This window comes from Gorilla gorilla, chromosome 18 (assembly GCF_029281585.2).
Source record: "Gorilla gorilla gorilla isolate KB3781 chromosome 18, NHGRI_mGorGor1-v2.1_pri, whole genome shotgun sequence".
Taxonomy (NCBI): domain Eukaryota; kingdom Metazoa; phylum Chordata; class Mammalia; order Primates; family Hominidae; genus Gorilla; species Gorilla gorilla.
The window spans coordinates 10147329-10169277 of NC_073242.2; the positions used below are offsets into that span (position 1 = coordinate 10147329).

A 21949-nucleotide genomic window follows, 5' to 3' on the forward strand; every position below is an offset into this window, starting at 1 on the left:
GCCAGGTAATTGAAGTATAACAAAAATAGTTTTTCTTTTTTGTATGACATTGTGTTCTTTTTTGCTCTTAAAAAGGACCAGCTAATTATTTGTCTTTTTTTTCCCCCTCTCTCTACTAGGAGTATGATACAAAAGTTGAAGTAGATCTCAGTAAAGGGCTTTTTTTTTTTTTGGCATTGATTGCATTCCTATAAACTATAGTTGCAATATTTGGAAAATATATTGTCATATTTTATGACACTAATTGATGTATATGACTTTTATTTTGAGAATCCAGGTTCACACTCCTCATTGTTGTCTTTGATTTGATTATAGACAACCTGCTTGAATGGGTCAATCTTGAGCTAAATAAATATTACAACATCTAGTGAAGAACAAACTTGGTCTTGTTTTCTGTCTAAATTTATAATTTTTATATTAGATTTTGAGCAAAGTTGTAATCTGGTGAAATGAAAAGTCATCTAAAAGAAGAAAATTTCTGGACTAATAATAAAATGATTATTATTAATTAAACTTAGTTGTGTTTAGCTTTTAGCTTTTATTTTAAAATCTTCACGTGTGTTAGTCTCAAAGTTATCAAAGGGAGTTGGCGTAAGTTCTTGGAAAGTATTTCTATTGGGATTAAAAGTCCTCTCTATGAGACTTCACTCTCCATCTTGTGTTGATTTTCTGACGAACATAAAAATAAATGAGGAGGAAAAAGCTTGAACCCTTAACTTTATTTTTTTTTTGGCATTTTAGACTTTACTTTGTCATGGATCCAAAAACTTTGGAGTGTGTTAAAATATTAAATCTTTGTTTGCATTTATGGGTGTGCATTTTTGCTCTTTTTGTTTTCTTTCATTTTCATGCAGGGTTGTGTGTTTGTGTGTTTTATGAGCAGTAGTCAGCAGGAGCAAATGAGAAGAATTTTACAATTATGAATTCTCATGCATAATTTGATTTTAATTAAATCACAGATAATCAGAATAGCAGTCTCAAGGATTTAGGATCCCTGCTGAACCCCCTCTTCTTGCACGGCACCAAGAGAAAGATAAAACACCTTTAAAAGTCAGCATTTAACACACAGTGTTTGGTTTGGAAACAATCGCATATTAAATTATTCAGCAACTATAATGTCCCAAACAGTTTTCAGGTTGTGTTTTTATTAAGCTAAACAAAGTTTCTATGAAAAGTTGTGGGGTTTCGGTAAGTTGTGGGGTTTCTGTGTGTGTGTGTGTATGTGTGTGCCCTAAAGGCCCAAACAGCTTATGTCAGCTACAGCAACTCGTTTTTGATTCAGCAAAACTAGGTTATGAATTCAAGCAATTAAAAATGACAGAAAGCCCAATTTCACTGCCTAGATTAATATGCTTCCAATTTTTCCTGCTCCATAAAAATTTCAAAGTGTTCTTTCTGGTGAGGTGCTTGCATAACCTGTAGGGTATTGGGAGGGTCTCCATTTCTTGTTTGCTTATGATGTCTGAATACTTTGATGTAGCAAATGTAAATAGGATCAGTTGGATATTTGTAACATAATTTTGTGCTTGCAAGTTCTCCTGAAATTATTTTGGTTGGGTTTAAAAGAAAAGAGCAGTGGTTAGTTTCTAAGCATTTACCGATAGTGAAGAATCTGTCGGCAAGCTCCAATGTCATGAAGGCCAGGAAAGACTTTTCAAGAAAAGATACAATTATAGTAGAACTAGTGTTTTCAGCTTCCAAAGATGGCAGTGATATATGTAAATATATATATATATATATGTAAAATATTATGCAGTGATGGGCATGTTTATTACTTTTTCTCTATTCCTAAAGTAATGTCTGGAATTCTAGATTCATGTTTATCTAATGAGCCAAATCTCTCCCTGTTATTTAAAATGGTCCTTTTTTCTTACACACTAATTAGTAGTCAAAACCAGCTGCTTTAATGATCTGTAGTTTTTGGTTTGTTCGTTAAGTTTTCTAACCTGGTTTGAATTAACTTGTTCACACAAAGAGTGTACACAGACACAGATATACACTCAAAAAGCTCATCTCCCAGCACCATTTACTCCATGCTTTCAATCCAATACAGAAAGACAGCAAGAACCAAAGAAATCAAGGTGCACTATTTGCCCAATGTTTGTTTTACAGAGAAGACCCCTAAAGGGCTGTATATGAGGAAGGCCTCTGCCAGCCCTTCCTTTGCTCTTCATGGTAATTCTGCATCTGCATTTGCCACAGTACTGTGGATGTATTTCTTTGTTGTTTAGTTGCAGTCTCTAGTTGTGAGGAAATCAGTTGTTGTCTGCAAAGAAGATGTAAGTACTAGTTGGATTTATTGTGGTTAGCTGAATGTGTAAGTACAGGTCTTCCATTTCTATTAAAATGATGAGGATGAGGATGTGATAACCTGTCAACAGAAACAGCAGTGACGATACAATGCCGATTTCTTCCTGGGCGCTTACTGACTCCTTCTCTGCATCAGACATTGGACGAGGAGCTCCTATGTATTTTCTCTGTTCTTACAACTCTGCAAGGTAGGTATTACCATGCCTAATTTAGAGATGGAGAAACAATTTTCAAGACTTTTTATAATTAGAAAAAGTGATTAGACTCCAAATTTTTCTGATTCCAATATGCTAAGATACCATGGAAGTTTATTAATCTGAGTTTAGAATTTAGCATTTAGAATCTGTTTACACATAATGGGTACTTAACAGATACACTAGGTTAGGGATTCTCAAACAGGATCAATTTCCTCCCCTAACCCATAATAATATTTAACAACATTTTGAAGACAGTTTTTGTGTCTTTGCGAGAGGATGACTCCCTCCCGCAAAACAAAAACAAATTACCTGGCCCCAAACCACCAGTGCCACAGCTGAGTAATTATACCCTAGGTAATATCAGTGATAGTCTAATATAAACATGGTCTGATTTTTCAAGAGAGGGGAGAAGGTATGTGTACTTCAATTATTAAACATTTAAAATCTCTGGTTGGATACTGTGAATAGGATCATGATGCAAAATCAGACGGTCCTTATTTCCTTACAGTCTGACACTAAAATTGTTACAGCTGCTTCCTTGGAACATCTTTCTTTATAAATATGGCATGGGTCGTTGTGATTTAAAGTGCATATTTTTTTCCCAATTTACTTACTCTTTAGTACGACAAGTGCTGGAAAATGAAATTTCTTTCCTTGGTACTCTTGTCACTAGAAGAGAAATGTAACGTCACTAAATGAATAATGGAAGAGCAATTCTAACAACCTTCCCATATGGTCCTTCTTTTCCCTCAGTATTCAAATGGCATTATTTTCCTCTTATCTTTAAAGGTTTGGCACATAGGTTTATTGGTTTATTTGTTTAAATAATATTTTATATTTGCCGAGCACTGTTGCAAATGCTTTAAAATATTAATTCATTGAATATTTAAGATAAGCCTAGGAGATGGTTATTGTTTTTATCTACTTTTTATAGAGAGGGAACAGACATCCAGAGAAGTTGAGTAATCTGTATGAGATCACACAGCTTCTAAGTGGCAGAGCTGGGATTTAAACTCCAAAGTCTGTCTTCCTAGCCACTTTCTGATGTACTTCAGTAATTTGAGCTTCTAAATGTACAGAAGCCTAAGCGTTGAGGCACCGTCTTCACCCGAGTTTTGAAACAAAAGACATTTTTAGTCTCATTTTGGAGTGGTTGATGAGGAAAACGGACTTACCTGTTTTTGAAAGAGCGTGAGTGATAATGCTCACAGCTTTATATGTTGCGATTTAAATACTCCTGCAGATGCACTTCACCTGGGTCAGGAGGTCTTCTGAATTCTCTCTACCATGACCACCTCCAGCAACAGCAAAAAAGCCACCAAAGGGAAACACTAATGTACAGGAGGGAACAATTTGCAGGATGAGTGATCTCCATTTTATTCCCCACTTAATTGTCATGTTGGAAAAATAGAGAGAAATTCTGCAACTGGATCTCCTAAGGTGTCTTCAAGAAACTTAAGTCTTTGCTTTCTGATGCTCTTAAAATGTTCTAGAGAGCCCCGTGTGGTCCGTGCCAGGTGGGTGATGGTGGATGTGAGTACGTTGACTCCCAGCTTGATCTCAGCTAATGCCAGGCTCTTTGTTGTCCCGCATTTAGGCCACGGGAATGACCATGGCTATCTCAGTCTCAGTTGAGTTTTTAGTGAATAGCAAATGCTATGAAAAGAAAAACAATTTAAGTATATTTTTAAATAGAAATGCCAATTTGACACATTTTATTCTGCTTTAGAAGGGAAAAAAAGATCTTGCAAGTACGCGATTAAATACATACCAGAATATCCAGAAAACCAAGACAGAAGTAGAAAGCGTCAATGAACTTCAGTTGAATAAATGAGTACATGGATGGAACATTTTGTATTTTTCAAAATTTCTTGTCAAGAATATGTATGGGTTTGTACTTGAAAATGTCTCACATCTCGAATACAAGCCACTGTGGTGGGAAATACAGGTCTGACAGGCGTCCATTTCATACCAGCTGTCCTCAGCTTACCAATCTAAATTTGTACGTTACTTAAGTGTTAGGCATAGGTATCTGCTTACTATTTATTGCCCTGCAGAAAGCTCAGAGATGATTAACCACAGCTTACAAGTATGGACTGCATTTTACCTGAGGCAGGACACAGATTTTTTTATACAAGAAAGAAAGGGTCACCCATGAACAGCTCGTATCTGGTCATGGACCAATATTAAAGTCTCAAAAAGGGCTCTTGAGCTACCTCCTCCCAGCCTGGAGACAGTTTAGGAACTGGGTTGGAAGTGGAAACCATTACTGTTCTTTATATTTCAGGCCCAATAAACTCACTTTTGAACAAAGAAAGCGAAGAGTGAATCCCATTGCAGAACTGTCAGAAGACTGATGTTGGATCCATTATTGTCAAATGTCCTTTTTTAATACAGTTCCTTGAATTGGCTTTTGTGGAATACCTATTTCATCTAAGTGTTGGTTCAGGAAATGGTTTAAAATGAAACCAGAATTTGTTGTTCAGTGGTAAAATAAATGAGATGAATCCACATAGCCAGGACTACCCAGTAAAGTTGTGTAGATACTATCTATTAGTATGCAGTACTAAAATTTAAATTATGTATGTATATATATAGTTATATCTATAGTTAAGCTATAGATATGTAACTTATGTATAGACTAGAAGCTACATAGTCTATATATAGTCTATTTATATCTATATATAAACTATATATAGATATATAGTTAAGCTATATATATAGTTTAATTGATGAAAGAAAGAATGGGAAGTTGGATTTAAAATAGCCATTTTAATTCCATATCCAGAAGAATATGGAATACTTCCACATCTTAAGGTGAGCCTCCTTTTAGAAATAAAGATAACTAGTGATAAACCTTGTATGCCATTAAAAAGAGTGTACCCAACACTCAGTGATTTTCTGCCCAGTCTTGATTGTGAAATTTTCTTAGAATCTAAACATACAGAAGTTACATCAATGTTATAAGTGGTTCAGGATTCAAATTCTGCTGCTGACAGAGAAAGAAACCTGATTTTGTTGTAATGCACTCGCTAATTGTTCAGTATATGGAATTGCACATCATTATCCTTCTTATCGATACTGTCTGTTGAGTGCCTGCAATAAGCTAGACACTGTACTAATTCCCAGATGTGCATTATTGGCCTGAATATTTCCAGCAGCCCTATGAGGCAGATGTGGTTGGTATACCCAGGGTTCATGAGGGAAGGCTGAAACTTGGGATGATTTTTCAAGGGTTACAAGCAGCTAGTGACTAAAAGGGCTGCTAATCAAATTTGAAGCTTTGAGGCTTTGAAGTCCCTTTCCCCGCTTTTTTGGCCCAAAGCTGTATGAATCGTTGTTCTAACATTGGTGAAAAATGAATCTGATGTAGATGAAGGATTTATGTAGCTATAGGAAGTTCCTATAACTCTCCTATTAGGATTAACCTTCTTATCATCTTGGCAAATTATGAAAGTGGCTGGATATTTTGGGTAGATGGGTGGATGGGTAGATGAATGGATAGATGAGTAGACATATAGACTGAATAGTAATGGAGAAGACAAATTGGCAAAGGACATGAATATAGGTTTTGGAAAAATAAATATAAATGGCAAGTATATGAAAGTGTGTGTGTGTGTGTTTGTGTGTGGGTGGGTGTGTGAAAGTTTCCCTTGTATATGTGAAAGTTTTAATATTGTATTGGAAAATAATTTGTTGATGAAACAGGCATTTTATATACTGTTACAATGTGGAATAGTACCTTTTTCTGTAGAGGACTATTTGGGAATTTTTATTTTAAAAAAGTAGGCTGGGCATGATGGCCCATGCCTGTAATCCAACACTTTGGGAGGCCAAGGAAAGAGGATCATGAGGTCAGGAGTTCAAGACCAGCCTGGCCAACATAGTGAAACCTCGTCTCTACTACAAATACAAAAATTTGTCAGGTGTGGTGGCAGTCGCCTGTAGTCCCAGCTATTTAGGAGGCTGAGGCAGGAGAATCGCTTGAACCCGGGAGGCGGAGGTTGCAGTGACCCTAGATCGTGCCACTGCACTCCAGCCTGGGTGACAGAGTGAGACTCCATCTCAAAAATAAATAAATAAATAAATAAATATGTACTTTTGACCCAGCCTTTCTGCCTCTGGAATCTATGTGATCGCTGAAGTTTGTGAAGATGCAGCTTGGTTCACTGCCGCATTGTGAACAGTCAGAAGGAAACTGGAGCAGACGAAATACCTAAGTAGGGGGATTGGAGGTCAAGGACCCTTGTAGGAATGAAGTGGATTTGCCTGGATGTAAAACTACATCTAAGATGTTATGAGTGAGGAAGAGCCCAAAACTCAGAAATCTGTTTGAAAAACTTTGTTAGAAAGCAGACATACACATGCAGTTGTTTTACGTAGAGGGCAATACTGCAAAAGATAATAAAGGGACTATGAACAGTGATTATCTTTGTTGTAGCTGTGCAGTATGACTAAGAGAGGGGCAGGGAAGAGATGAAGCTTTTGTTTTTAAGATTGCACCTTTATTCTTTGTGATTTTCAGCAAAGATGCCCTATTTGGATAATTAAAAAATACTTAAAAGAAAAGCTTCCATTTTGCAAACAACCTGTGATAACTTTACCCCTGAGCTGATAAAGATCAGCTTAGATACCAACATAGATACTCTATGTTGGACATAGGCAACCTAAATTGCTTGGAAAATATATTTGAGCTTTAGAAAAGATAAAACTGAAAATCATTGGATTCACAGTTATGTTTTGGTTAAGGTTTGGGGTCAGTATCCTTTTTGGAATGGGGTGGTGGGGTGTTGGAATTTCCTAAAAATATTATATCTAAGTGTTAACAGTAATGGTTTGACCACAGAAGAAAATCAAATTTCCCTGTTGCTGTACACACTTGTCATTCATCGTCCGTACTGCAAAATCATGATCCTTATCCTCCCAGATGTGTGTGTTTTTGTCAGGGACCGTAGGCTGCTAAAAGTTGTATACAGTACTATTATTTTTTTTATTCATCTCTAGGTCATTTCATCTTCCTGTGCAAGCCACATGAATAGCTGTGTATGAAAATTGTATTTTGTGCTGCATTTCCCACTGTGAAAGATGTTTACTATATATTTATGAAAACACTGCAATAACAAAACCCTTTATATAGCCTTTCAATTTGCTGTAAGGGCAGATAAAATATTTTTATCTCAAGCTGAACTTCATACCTTGGGAGATTCAGCTGGCCTGACTCAGAATAATAAAACACTTCAGAGAAAGGCAGGTGCTGTTCAGATTGCTTCAGAAACCTGTGCACTTCACTCGGCAGATTTCACTTCGTTTAAACACGCCAACTGAATATACAAAAGCTAGAAATAATCAGTATAAACTATGCAACGTTAAGTACAAGAAATCATCTTTTTTTTGTTAAATAGTTTCATAATACATCTACAGTAGCATCAGAGTGATTTTTAATGAGTAGTATTTTCCTGTATACCAGAAGATACAGAGAGAAGGTTGGCGATCATTCCAGTGTCTTGAAAACTTTCATTCTTCATCTGCATTTAGGCTTTGGCAATGTTCTTAATTGAAATTTTTACAGAGATAAATGTAGCATATGCAGTTGTAAGAAAATATAGATAGATCTCTTGTACACTATTCTCTAATGGTAATATTTTACCAAACTGTAGTATCACATCGTATCGAGGATACTGGCATGGCTGCAATCCACTGACCTTATTTGAATTTCCCTAAGGTTACTTGCACGTATTTGTGTGTATACATATTGTTCTGTACAACTTCATCGTGTGTAGGTTTGTGTATCCACCGCCACAGATAAGGTACTGAGCAGTTCCATCCTGAGGTTCCATTTGTATAACCACAGCTATCTCTCGCGACCACCTGCCCCTGTTCTTAACCCCTGTCAATCATGAATCTGCCTTCCATTTGTAAAACTTTGTTATTTCCAAAATGGTATATAAGTGAGATCACAGAGTGCTTAGAGTTTTGGGATGGGCTTATTGACTCATCATTCCCTGGAGTTGTACCTACATTGTTACATCAGTAATTTTGCATGGTATATATATGTACCACAGCTTAACCATTCACCTGTTGAAGGATATCTGGGCTGGCTTTGACCATCACACATAAAGCTGTCTTGAACATTTGTGGATAGGTTTTTGCGTGACCGTGAGTTTCACTTCTCTGGGATAAATGCCCAGGAATGGGCTTTGGCGATCTTTGATTTATGCATATTATGGAACACATCAATATGTTGCACCCATTGGAAGTCAATGCCAGTTGCGTACAAACTGATACAAGGAAAAAAGAAAATTGTACCCACGTCTTAATGTTTATTTTTACATAAACACGGCACTAAATGCAGAGAATAGCCAGCATTTATGTAGCATCCACCATATGCCAGGCTGTATTCTAAGCCTGTTATGTATGCTAACTCATTTGTCCTCAGAGCAGCCTTATGAAGTATTTACTACTGTTCTTTCTTATGGAGGCAACACCAAGCACAAAATGGTTAAGTAACTTGCCCAAGATTATACAGTCATCACCACTTAGAGGTAGTCGGTCTGGCTGGAGAACCCCTGATTTTAACCACTAATCGATGTCCCCGCTTTCTTTTGTTTGTTTGTTTATTTATTTATTTTGAGATGAACTTTCACTCTTTCACCCATGCGGGAGTGAAGTGGTGAGATCTCGGCTCATTGCAACTTCTGCCCCCCGGATTCAAGCGATTCTCTTGCCGCAGCCTCCTGAATTGCTGGGATTATAGGTGCCCGCCACCATGCCTGGCTAATTTTTGTATTCTTAGTAGAGATGGGGTTTCACCATGTTTTCCAGGCTGGTCTCGAACTCCTGACCTCAGGTGATCCACCGCCCCCCGCCCCCGCCTTGGCCTCCCTAAGTGCTAGTATTACAGGCTTGAGCTACCGCGCCTGGCAGACAGACATCTATAAGATGATGTCCCCACTTTCGTAGATCGGTTGGTCATAACTTGTGGGTTGGCTGAGACAGTAATATTCATTTAGAGTAAACATCTATTGATATCACCCTGAGAAGAAATAATAAATGAAACTGGGTATATAGAATAATCAGCTAGCTGACTTCATCAGCCCTTAGCTCACAGCTCTGCCTTAAAGCTTGCTTTATTTGGCCGTTTCAGACAGATGGATGCCTCTTATGGCTTTTGGATCTCCAAGACGTAGATTTCACAACCCTCCCTTGGTTACACACTGTAATATTTAACAGCTCTCAATAGCAGTATGTTCTGCTTTTTTGGTACGGCCCAAATCTCTCCTATGGCAAACTCAACACCCCTCACTCCTTCTTCCCACCTATTGAAGACGTGGAATTGTTGTTTGTCCATTGTATTCACAACATAAAGGTATCTGTTTGTAACAGAATATTGCTTGGCTGCTTTACATTAATCCTTGAGCTTTTCGTTCCTCCAAAGGCATTTTATATTTCCAACAGGCTTATAAAGTATTTAATATTTTCATATGCGTCAGTGTAAAGCCATCTGTTGCAGTGACAGGACAAAATGTGGAAGACAAGAACAAGCGTATGTTTATGGAAAGATTCCATGAAATGTTAACAAGAAAGATATGTGCTACTCTGGGGTGTCTTGTAGAAAATGGTCAGGGGAATTTGGAAAGGCATGGCTTACAGCATTGGTATTTGTAAATTAGTGTTTATAAAAGGCATGTGCACTTTTTTTTTCTATTTTCCTGCAAATTTAGAGTAGATTGTTGACATAAATGGTGACAGTGACCACTCTGAAAGGAAATGGTGGTGTGACCTAATATTTGGAACTTCCTTCATTTGTTGTTCTTCATTCACAGGCTTCAACTTTTTCCTTTTCCTTTGAACAAGTGGATTGGGAACCTGCTTTGCGGCAGGCGTTTGTGTTGCCGGAATAGCTAGATTGTGTTTCTAAACAGCTAGAACTGTTTCTCAGTGCCTTACTTTTAATAGCCGTGTTGTGGTCTTGCTTATACAGAAACAATCAGACGGGAATCAATTTTGCCTGCCCACTTGAACGTATCGGTTTAGGCACAGTTATCCAAAGCTGTTGCTGCATTACATTGCCCCTCGTCGAACTGGGCTCAGAAAATCAAAGCAAGTTCCCCCAAGTGAAGACACCAATGCTCTTGGGGAAACACATCACAGCTAAAATACAGCGAGTATTGGCCGGGCACGGTGTCTCATGCCTGTAATCCCAGCACTGTGGGAGGCCAGGGTGGGTGGATCGCTTGAGGTCAGGAGTTCGAGACCAGCCTGGCCAACATGGTGAAACCTCATCTCTACTAAAAACACAAAAATTAGCCTGGTGTGATGGCGGGTGCCTGTAATCCCAGCTACTCGGGAGGCTGAGGCAGGAGAGTCGCTTGAACCCAGGAGGTGGAGATTGTGGTGAGCCGAGACTACGCCATTGCTCTCCAGCCTGGGCAACAAGAGAGAAACTCCGTCTTCGGAAAAAAAGACAAAAAGAAAATGCACTAAGTATAGTATCTGCCAAGTACTACTACTACTACGAGAGGCACTGTGTCTTGGTTGGCTTATTTGAGGCTCTCAAACCTCTTAGGTAGCATAAGAAGTCATTGTCTTCATTTTACAGATGAGGGAGCAATTTTAGAGAAGGTAATTAACCAAATATTACATTGCTAACATGGAGTGGACTGGGAACTTGGCAACAGGCCGACTAAACCCACAAGCAGCTTGCTTAACCGCTGTGTTTTGTAACTGAGGCTGGAGAAAGAGGAGGAGCTTGTGAGGTGCCTTCCAGACCAGCTCTTCTCAGGTGGGCGTTAGCTGGGATGTGTGGGTCAAAGATGCAGTATGTTGTTGAGATGTGACATTGACATGGAGCTTGATGCCCTCCACAGACTTTCTCTAAAAGTTCTTCATTTCTCAGCTACTTTTCCCACTCTGTAAATAGTCACTTCTCAAGCCCCAGAGAACACTTGTAGAAAGAAGTTGGTGTGAACTCTAGAAGAACAGCTCTTCAAAATGCCGCAATGGAGCAAGGACATGTGGAATAACCTCCAGTATAAATCCTTTACACCGATTTTTGAACTTTTTTTAAAGAAAAAAAAAAAAAACAGAGTTTTGCTCTTGTCACCCAGGCTGGAGTGCAGTGGCGCGATCTTGGCTTACTGAAACCTCTGCCTCCGGGGTTCAAGTGATTGTCCTGCCTCAGCCTCCTGAGTAGCTGAGATTACAGGCAGATACCACCATGCCTGGCTAATTTTTGTATTTTTAGTAGAGACAGGGTTTCACCATATTAGCCAGGCTGACCTCGAACTCCTGACCTCAAGTGATCCACCCACCTCAGCCTCCCAAAGTGTAGGTATTACAGGCGTGAGTCACCACTCCCGGCCCTATTTTATATTCACAAGTGTGAGAAAGTGCCTAAAAGCATTCACAGGTTTTCAATCATATTTATAAATAATCACTGTTACCCATGTCAAAAGATGACAATTCCAGGCCAGGCACAGTGGTTCATGCCTGTAATCCCAACACTTTGGGAGGCTGAGGCGGGTGGATCATCTAAGGTCAAGAGTTTGAGACCAGCCTTGCCAGCATGATGAAACCCCGTCTCTACTAAAAATGTTATAAAAAATAGCCGGGCATGGTGGTACATGCCTGTAGTCCCAGCTACTTTGAAGGCTGAGGCAGGAGAATCACTACTACCTGGGAGGTGGAGGTTGCAGTGAGCCAAGATTGTGCCACTGCGCTCAAGCCTGGGTGACAGAGAGGGACTCCGTCTCGGAAAAAAAAAAAAAAAAAGGATGACAATTCCAGATAGCTATTCCAAGGTTGATAAAATTACTGAGATAGTAGAATTTAGAGAGACTTATGAGCAGAAATATATATTGACAGAAGAGCAAAATATCATTGTATCTTGTTAATAGAGGAACAATAATCAGGCTATCTGAAAGAGAAGACAGACCAGTTAGCTTCTAAATGCTGTTCATTTATTTCAGTCAGCCTTCTCAGAAGGATATTGGGGCTTGGTTCAGCAATCGGGCCCTTTTAGAACCATAGATTTTGCCTGCAGGTGTTCCTCTCCAACGATTAGATTGTGATGATAGGCTATAAACTTCATGAAGACAGAGAACAGGTGAGCAATACATAATTAGTTCCCAGCACAATGTCTGCCCATATTAAGGACTTCGATAAGTGTTTCTAAAGAATGTGTGATCACATTGGAATGTCCCAGAGTATTTACAATGTATTAAGTCCTGGTAAATCTCAATAATAGTTATATCTATAATAATTGGATAATGTTTCAGAGTCCTATTGAGGAAAGATAGTGTTATTCCCACCTGCTAGTTCTTCTCCTGAAGCCAAGATATGCATGGTAAAAGCCATGGCACAGTTTGTATCTGATCCCTCAGCTAAAATACTGACACCACCTTCTATAGGCTTATACGGCAAGTAGCAGTATGCCTTGGAGCCTTCTCCTCCAATACACCCCATTGGCAAAAAGCGACTTATGGTTAATGCAACAGTGAAAATAAATTATTACCATTCTATGATTGTGTGACAGGTTAGTAATTAACTTATGTCACCAGTTGGCTTCGCACAACTGTGTTTATTCAGCTCCGTGGAGCACTTTTCAGGGAAAAAGAAATTATCAGCCAGGCAGCCTTTGTTTACTGTGGAAGCTGGATGCTGGTGGACTGCATCTCCTCCTATTGACTAGGAAATAAGTTGGTTGTTAGGACATGATTTTCCATTCTTCAAAATGATATGGTGATGCAAGGAATTTGAAAGCTACACTGGAATTAGAAAAGCATAAATAAATTGCCTTTTATGCACTAATCGAGCCATTATGCCTGTTTCCTTTGGGGTATTTTTTTACTGTATAGACACCACAAACAGCCATGTGTAAAAAAAAAAAAAAGGTATGAAAACTCTTAATTAAAATAAAAACTGTAGTATGTGTTTTTACCCCATTGTAGGTTAAGTGGGTATCACACAGCCTAGGGACAATGGTATTAGATTTGTAATAAGCACAAGGAAAGCTTTTCGTTTTGATTGGATTGGGTGTATTTTTCATCAGCATCTCCCGTGTGAGCCATGATTCCAAGACAGAGTCTTGTAATCTTCTGCAGTGGGAATGATTCAGCTTAAAAATCAATAGGGCATGAGGTATTTCAAGTTCTCATTATTGTAATGTGTCAACATCACTTCAGTGACCCCAGAGTCCTATGTTGGCTGGTTTTCCCCCTGATTTATTGTGCAATCTCGTAGGGCAAACTATAATTTCACTTGGAATCAAAAAGTCTCCATTTATGGTTTGTGTCCCAGTCTCCAGTCATTAGGGCATTCGCGGGTAATCGATACCTCCTCTTGTTGCTAACAGCTGAATGAAGTTGTCACCTGCTTAGATTACAAAGGAGTCGGGTAAAAGGATGTGGTAAGGGTGAGTACATTGAACAAGTTCTGTTTTGAGAAGGGCTTTCTCTGATGTTTCCCTGCCGCCTCTTGAAGGGCTTTCAGCATTTTTTGGGACCTCCTTTCTAGAAACCCTTATCACTGAATTAGCACAATGTTTTATTTCTTTTGTGAACCGGTTGTGAATGATGTCATTTCCTTTGGTTAAAAAACAAGTTGAAGGAGCCATTCTTGAAAGTCTGCATGCTGACACATTTTCTAGAACCCTTTGAGTCATGCCAACTCTTTTTAAATACCTGGTCATCATGCTAGAATTAAAAGAATGGTATCTTCTATTTTTTCCTAATTGGCAAAATACCTAGGAACCTATTGAGGCCTTTAGCAAGAAGACCATCATCTGTGTTCAACACACCATGCTTCAAGGTATACACATTCTATTTTGCTGCACATAGACATGGATGCACGTGTGCACATACACACACACACACTCAGAGCTTCTCACTAGAGGATATTCAATGACCATTTATATGATATCGTCAAGTCACACAAAGCACAGTGACTCCAAATTGCAGCTCCAACACCTAGTACTTGGCCAAGGGTGAGAAGGTCTACACAGATCAACTTTTGCAGAAATATGATTAAATCATCTCAGGAATGTTCCATAATATTCTGAACACAATAGAGTCCCTTCCCTCAAGAAAATTAATATCCAGCCATGGAAAAGAGCCAAGGTGAAGAGGCAATTGAAGTGCATGGACTGTAACTACAGAGGCTTAAGAATGGCAAGAAGAGGCATTGAACTCAGGGTCTTAGAAAACTTGGACGCTGACATCAACACTTGACAACATCTTGACTGCATGTCAAGATGTTATTATTCTTCTCCTCACAAAGATTATAAACCAACTGTGATATGTGTGCAGGAGAAAAATCATCATGTTTTAAAGTTGACCTTGTCCATTAAGATCATTCTCTTTTATCTCAGCCCTTGGGGAATAGTTTTTGTTTGTTTGTTTGTTTTTTAGTGCAGAGACATCCTCTGTCCCTTGTTAAGGTTTGGGTTGGTGTTGCTGGTCCAACCATGTTCCTGTCTTTTCTTCCTATCCTTCCTGGCAGAGCCCCTTCCTCCCAGAGCTACTTCAGCAGGGTAGGATGGTCTCACTGCCCATGGGAGTCTGACCCTGGACCCTATCCTGCTTGATGAGTTCACAGGTCTTTCTGCTGAGCCTCTTTGTCTTGCCAGTTAAACATTGTTTTTTTTTTTAATTTTATTATTATTTCACTTGAAGTTTTAGGGTACATGTGCACAACGTGCAGGTTTGTTACATATGTATACATGTGCCATGTTGGTGTGCTGCACTCATTAACTCGTCATTTTGCATTAGGTATATCTCCAAATGCTATCCCTCCCCCTCCCCCCACCCCACAACAGTCCCCGTTGTGTGATGTTCCCCTTCCTGTGTCCATGTGTTCTCACTGTTCAATTCCCACCTATGAGTGAGAACATGCGGTGTTTGGTTTTTTGTCTTTGCGATAGTTTGCTAAGAATGATGGTTTCCAGCTTCGTCCATGTCCCTACAAAGGACATGAACTCACCATTTTTATGGCTGCATAGTACTCCATGGTGTATATGTGCCACATTTTCTTAATCCAGTCTATCATTGATGGATATTTGGGTTGGTTCCAAGTCTTTGCTATTGTGAATAGTGCCACAATAAACATACGTGTGCATGCATGTGTCTTTATAGCAGCATGATTTATAATCCAAACATTCTTATAGACAAGGGCTCCTTCTACTGACATTTCTGATCTCATTCTAAAACATTCACCCAGTCCACTGACCTGTACTGGGCGCTGTGCTAGGTGCCAGGCACTGCTTTTCCATATTCTTTTCTAAACTGCTAAAATGGGTGATTATTCCTCCAGGCTCTTTGCTGACACTGGGGGGAAATTCTTCTTGGTTTTCACACCCCTCTTAGGACGTGTCTTCCACTCTGGCTTTACTTGTTCATAGATTCATGAAATCCTCAACAGAGATCCTTGCAAGTGCTGAGGAGATAGTGGTGAACAAAATAGATAAGATTTCTGCTCTTGTAAAGTTTACATTCTTCTAGGGATCATGTGTCCTTGATTTGGAATGCCTGCTTAGGGGGGTCATGAAGGTATAACCCTGGTTTCCTAGTTTCCAGGGAATGGGTTGGGTCACTCCTTGTCTAACAGAATATTACCCAACTGGAACTAAGAAATTCCCTCAGAGTCCCTTCAGGCATTGGCTTTAGCTAGTAGGAGGATGTAGAGAAATTTTGTGCTTCTGTTATATCTTTCTCACGGGGAGCTATGCAGATCCATCTGTAGGGATCTAGATCAGCTACAATAGTAGTGGCCCCATAGAAAGTTGACATCAGAACCCCTGATCTACCTGGCATGCCACCTTTAAGGTCTTTAACTTCAGCTCTGTGATGTTCCCTAGGAAAATCCCAAGAAGAGGTGTCCCAAACCAGTGGTATAAGTAAGAGCTTAGGTCTTGAGTCCATCACTAAAGACCTTGGGCAAGTTATTTAATCTACTGAAGTCTCAGTTTGCTCATCTGTAAAATAGGATGGCAATATAACCCATCTACTATTTTAAGGATTGTACGACATTCTGCACCTAACACCTTAGCATAGTACCTAACACATAGGAGATTTTAGTAATTATTAACTACTATGAGAGAGGTCAAGGAGGGGAGGGAGAGGTGCCATCCATGGTGGATAAGTTGTGCTAGCAAGTCTTTGCACGTGGAACTTTTCTATTGTTAACTCTTTTACCTCTGCTAATTTTTGCCATTACCACGGGACCCCTATGTAGGGCTCATCTCCTCTAGGGTAAGGTGCCCCGATGGATCATGATTATCAGCATCCTTTCTAGACGTGGATGTAAGATACTTCTTTCTTGGCAGTCTATTCTATTCTCGCTGGTTCTGGATTGAATCCAAATACTAACTGGGGTTATGTCCGTTTTATAGCAATGCCATGTTACAACTTGTAAACCGTGATATTATGTAGCCACTTAAAGGATGAAGTAGGCCTTAATGTGATATTATGGAAACATGATAATATCGACTCAGCTGAGATATTAATGTAGAGATAGATAAATGGGGAAAAGGATGGTAAAAAGTAGTATAATATGTATTTATAAAGATTTAGACATATGGATGCATGGATATATTCTGAACAGACCTAAGAAACTGTGAAGAGTGATTATTCAAAGAAAGGATGCTGAGACTTCATGGTAGGAGCATACTACCAATTTATTATATGTGAATTTTTTTATGATTTGTTTTCATAACTTTTTTTTTTAATAAAAATAACGTTAAAATAAATCTTAAGCACAGCCCCCAAATATCTATACTTATCTATGGGCAGTCTTTGTTTATCTCTTTTCCACTTCTCCAGACTAGATGGGATAAAGGAGATTGTAGAAGCCTGGGGAGTCATAGCACTCTTGTTCTTGTAACAGTTAGCTTTTGCTGGTAACAAACAATTCCAATATTTCGTGGCTTAAAAAAATCATATATTTGTTCACATTTCCCTGGGTGGACCATTTGGGCTGTGCTCAGCAGGACATTTCTTCTGATGGTTTCACCTGGATTTACTCACACCACTGAAACTGAATTGCCTAGAATGTCTTGACACACATACTTGGTGATGTGCTGGGTTGCCTCGGTTTTCTTATTTGTGGCCTTTTCGGCAGGCTTGCTTAGGCTTGGTCAGCAAGCTAACTTGAGTCTCAGAGACCCCAGTGCAGCAGTGTAGCAATCTCTGAGGAGCATCTTTCATCCCTTCCATATGTTGCATTTTCTGATGTCTACTGGACCAAATCAAGACACACAGCCAATCCCAGAGTGAGTGATATCTCACGATGGAGGAAGCTTCACACTCACCTGGAAAAGGTACATGCAAATGGGGATGGGATAAGTTTGTGGCCAATGTTTGCATCTACCCAGCCCTCTTTAAGGCAAGCCATGCACTGAAGGGAATAATCCTCTACGAGGAGGATGTTCCCTAAGCTGGACCTTCGTCCCTAAATCATCTTTGGCACTTGAATTCAAGACACATGTAGTCTCTCCCTTTTTAAGAGCAGCCTTCTATTTGCTTATACGTATGCATCTTCCTTATCTTTTATTGTTTCAGCACCACTGATAATTTTGCTTTTTGGTTCTTTTTTGTTCCTTCACTGAAATGGCAGCCCAGAGGCAAGGTAGTCAGTAGTCATATACCTCTAGTGACAAAGAACAACCCCTGGGTAAAGCACCATGTATCTTCAGGGAGCTGTGCAAGCCTGCATGATAGAGCTAGCACCAACGGTGTTCTGACAAGTATGTCGATTCTGAGCTTCTCCACAGTCCACCTGTTGGGAATCTATTTGCTTTGGATTAAAGGCACCAGTGCATCCAGCTTCAACTTCACATTCCCCTGCCCTTCACCATTAGACAGTTTATTTCAGAGATCATTTGGGATCTAATGTGTTTGCTTTTCTGATTCTGCTGGCACTGGTGTATGCTTCACCATTGGTTTGTGGATGCACAGAGTACCGGGGTAGTATAGAGTGAGAAAATTTGCACGAGACCTTTCTAATGTGAAACTTAATTAAAAGTGCAGACGACTCAAAGTAACAGGCAGCTAGAATGAGGGATGAGCTTTGCCTATCTACATTCCAAACATACTGAGTCTTATTAGACACCTCATATTGGTAGATAGATGGGCAAGTGTGAGGGGTCGTAGGTATGACGTGTCCCACTGCCATGTTTTCCGAAAGCTCCTTGTACATGCATTGAATTGCGTACTTGCAAGCTTTATCTTACAAAAGCAGAATAAAGTGCATCAAATTGGCACTTCTATTTAAAAAACAAAGTCTGGCCAGGTGCAGTGGCTCACATCGGTAATCCCAGCACTTTGGGAGGCCGAGGTGGGTGAATCACAAGGTCACTAGTTCAAGACTAGGCTGTCCAACATGGTGAAACTCTGTCTGTACTAAAATTACAAAAAAAAATTTTTGTAATTTTTTAACTGGGCTATTGGCAGGTGCCTGTAATCCCAGCTACTTGGGAGGCTGAGGCAAGAGAATCACTTGAACCCAGGACGGAGAGGTTGCAGTGAGCCAAGATTGTGCTGCTCTACTCCATCTTGGGCAACAGAGTGAGATTCTGTCTCAATAAATAAATAAATAAAAATTAGAAAAATAACAAATTCTACTCAAATTTTTTTTTTCCTTCACCAGACTTGGGGGTTTCTGCCCTAGTTATGCAGTTTCTTGCTCAGTGGATGGATTTGAAGTATTCCTTAAAGCTCTTGATTGTCAGTCACTTTTATGTAGTTGTCACTTTCAGTATGTCACAGTCAGTAGCAGAAATTTAAAGCTTGTAGACATTCATTTTCACCCTGATATTCATCACTCAATTGAGCTTTGTTTATGCAAGGAATCTAAAAATGCACACATTTATGATTAGTACAAATGGCATTTGGGAAAAACTTTTCAATAGGAGAATATTTGGAAACAAAATGCTCCCATTACGTCCAGGAGGAATGTGAATTTTGGAAATCCCAAATAAAATCAGAATTAAAAAATACTAGGTATTCTCGAATGCAGTTTTTAGACACACGTTTACTCTGTGTATTCTCAGCGTCTAGTACAGCTAGACAGAGATTATGGGGTCCTGGCTTATGTTTGGGTGTAGCAGAGATGAGGCGAAATAAATAAGGTATTGATTCAATCCTCAAGAACTCTACTCATTTAAATGGACAGAGAAAACAGATGTACATGATACATTCAAAGGAAAAACTGTAGTACTCTTTGGTACAGACTAAAAACTCAAGAGTCTAATGAAGGAGAAGTCACATACGTAAGAGTGATACATAAGAGAATTCCTTGGAGGCGATGGTTCTGATAACACATTCATTCATTTCAAATGTATCCAGGTCCTACTCAGTGTTGGGGTAAGGAGCTGGTGCCACTGTTAAACAATGGGCGAAAGTGACAGAGAACCTGTTACCTAGGAGCATACAGTTGAGTGGGGTTAGGAGAGGAGGTTAGTGACATGGGTGGGAGAGGAAATCACATCATCACAATAGCAAACCTCTAATTACTATCTGAGCTAACTGGGATAGGTGACCTAAAGGAAAGATTCCTGATTCTAGGAAAGCAGTTAGCAAAGGTGCACACTTGCATATATCCAGACATGCCCTACTAAGAAAGTGGCACTGAGCTGAGAGTGGGAAAAATGAGAAACAGTTAATTTAGAAGCGAAGAGTCTTCTGGACAACAGGAGTGGGCAGGTCGTGTAGACGCCCCAAGTGGGAGGCAGAAGTCAGTGCTTCTGGACTAAGGGAGGACCATGTGGGATGGGGGAGAGAATAGAGTGGGGAAATGTAGTGACAGCAGCCAGCAGGGAGTACGGGGAGCTGGAGGGAAGAGCCAGACACTCAGATCTATGGGGAAGGCATTGCAGTATTGAAAACAGTTTGGGTGAAGGCAGAACCAGGGTGGAAAAGGCTTAGTTGGAGAAACAAAAGGAGAGGGTTTCATGGTCAAAGGCAGTGAGAAAGAAGGCTGAGGGAATGAACCAAGACTCTATTTAAAAAGATGCCTCAGGGTTAAGTGGGGACCATTTATAAACTTGGGACATGTTTGGACCCACAGTGTAGTCTAGACTCACCTTTGATGTTGCATTTGTCAGTATAAACGGTAATAACAATCACAGTAGCTAATTTTTTTTTTTTTTTTTTTTTTTTTGAGATGGAGTCTCGCTTTGTCTCCCAGCCTGGAGTACAGTGGCTTCATCTTGGCTTACCGCAACCTCTGCCTCCAGGTTCAGGTGATTCTCAGCACTTATCCTCCCAAGAAGCTGGGATTACAGGCACCAACCACCAAGCCTGGCTATTTTTTGTAATTTTTAGTAGAGAGAGGGTTTGGCCATGTTGGCCAGGCTGGTCTCAAACTCCTGACCTCAAGTGATCCACCTGCCTTGGCCTCCCAAAGTGCTGGGGTTACAGGCATGAGCCACCGTGCCCAGCCTTAACAGTAGTTAATCTTTAGTGTGGGATTTCTTTATGTCAGGCAGTGAGCTTATTGTGGTAGAGGGCTCATGACTGCTTCCTTTTCAACCCTACGCTGTCCATCTGTGAACATTTCCTTCAAATCCTACCTCCAAGGTACATCCCAAGTCTCCACTTCTGATGTTTCCACTGCCTCAGCCTTCTAAGCCAGCATCGTTTCTCACCTCCAGTGCAGAGATGGCTTCCTAACCAGACATCCCAAGACCTAGTTTTACCTTCCTCCGATCCATTATACACATGATAGACAAAATTACTTAAAACATAAATCAACTATACACCCATTTTCATAGCAGCATGTTTACAATAAAAAAGAGGTGGAAGCAACTCAAATTAAATGGGTATACAGAATGTGGTTTGTCTGTACCATGGAATATTATTCAACCTTAAAAGGGAAAGAAAGGGCTGGGCATGGAGGCTAATGCCTGTAATCCCAGCACTTTGTGAGGCTAAGGCAGGAGGATTAATAGAACCTAGGAGTTGGAAGTCAACCTGGGCAACATAACAAGACCCCATGTGTACAGAAAAAAAAAAAAAAAAGGCTGGCATAGTGGCACACACTTGTAGTTCCAGCTACCCCCAGGCTGAGGTGGGAGGATCGCTTGAGCCCAGGAGGTGGAGGCTGCAGTGAGCTGTGATTGCACCACTGCACTCCAGCCTGGACAGAAATCCTGTTATATGTCCAACATGGATGAACCTTAATGGCATTATGCTAAGAGAGATAAGATAGTCACAAAAAGACACATATAGTATGATTCCACTTATATAAAGTATCTAAAGTAGTCAAATTCATAAAGACAGAAAGTAGAGTGGTGGTTAGCCAGGGCTAGAAGGAGGGGGGAATGGGGAATGGGGGTTTTGTTTTAGTGGGTAGAGATTTCAGATTTGCAAGATAAAGAGTTCTACAGATGTATTGTACAAAATACACTTATGTTCACTGCATCACTATTCACAATAGCAAAGACATGG

The 21949-nt window shown here is 39.8% G+C and overlaps 1 protein-coding gene and 1 long non-coding RNA gene across 12 annotated transcripts in view; both read left to right on the forward strand.

Annotated features, from left to right (window-relative positions):
* Window positions 1-21949, forward strand: part of RBFOX1 (RNA binding fox-1 homolog 1) — a 2483553-nt gene that overhangs the window by 1258623 nt on the left and 1202981 nt on the right. The window lies entirely within an intron of this gene.
* LOC134757424 (uncharacterized) lies at window positions 142-12306 on the forward strand. Its single transcript, XR_010131327.1, has 2 exons — window positions 142-2919; window positions 4237-12306. It is a non-coding gene; the product is annotated as an uncharacterized lncRNA (long non-coding RNA).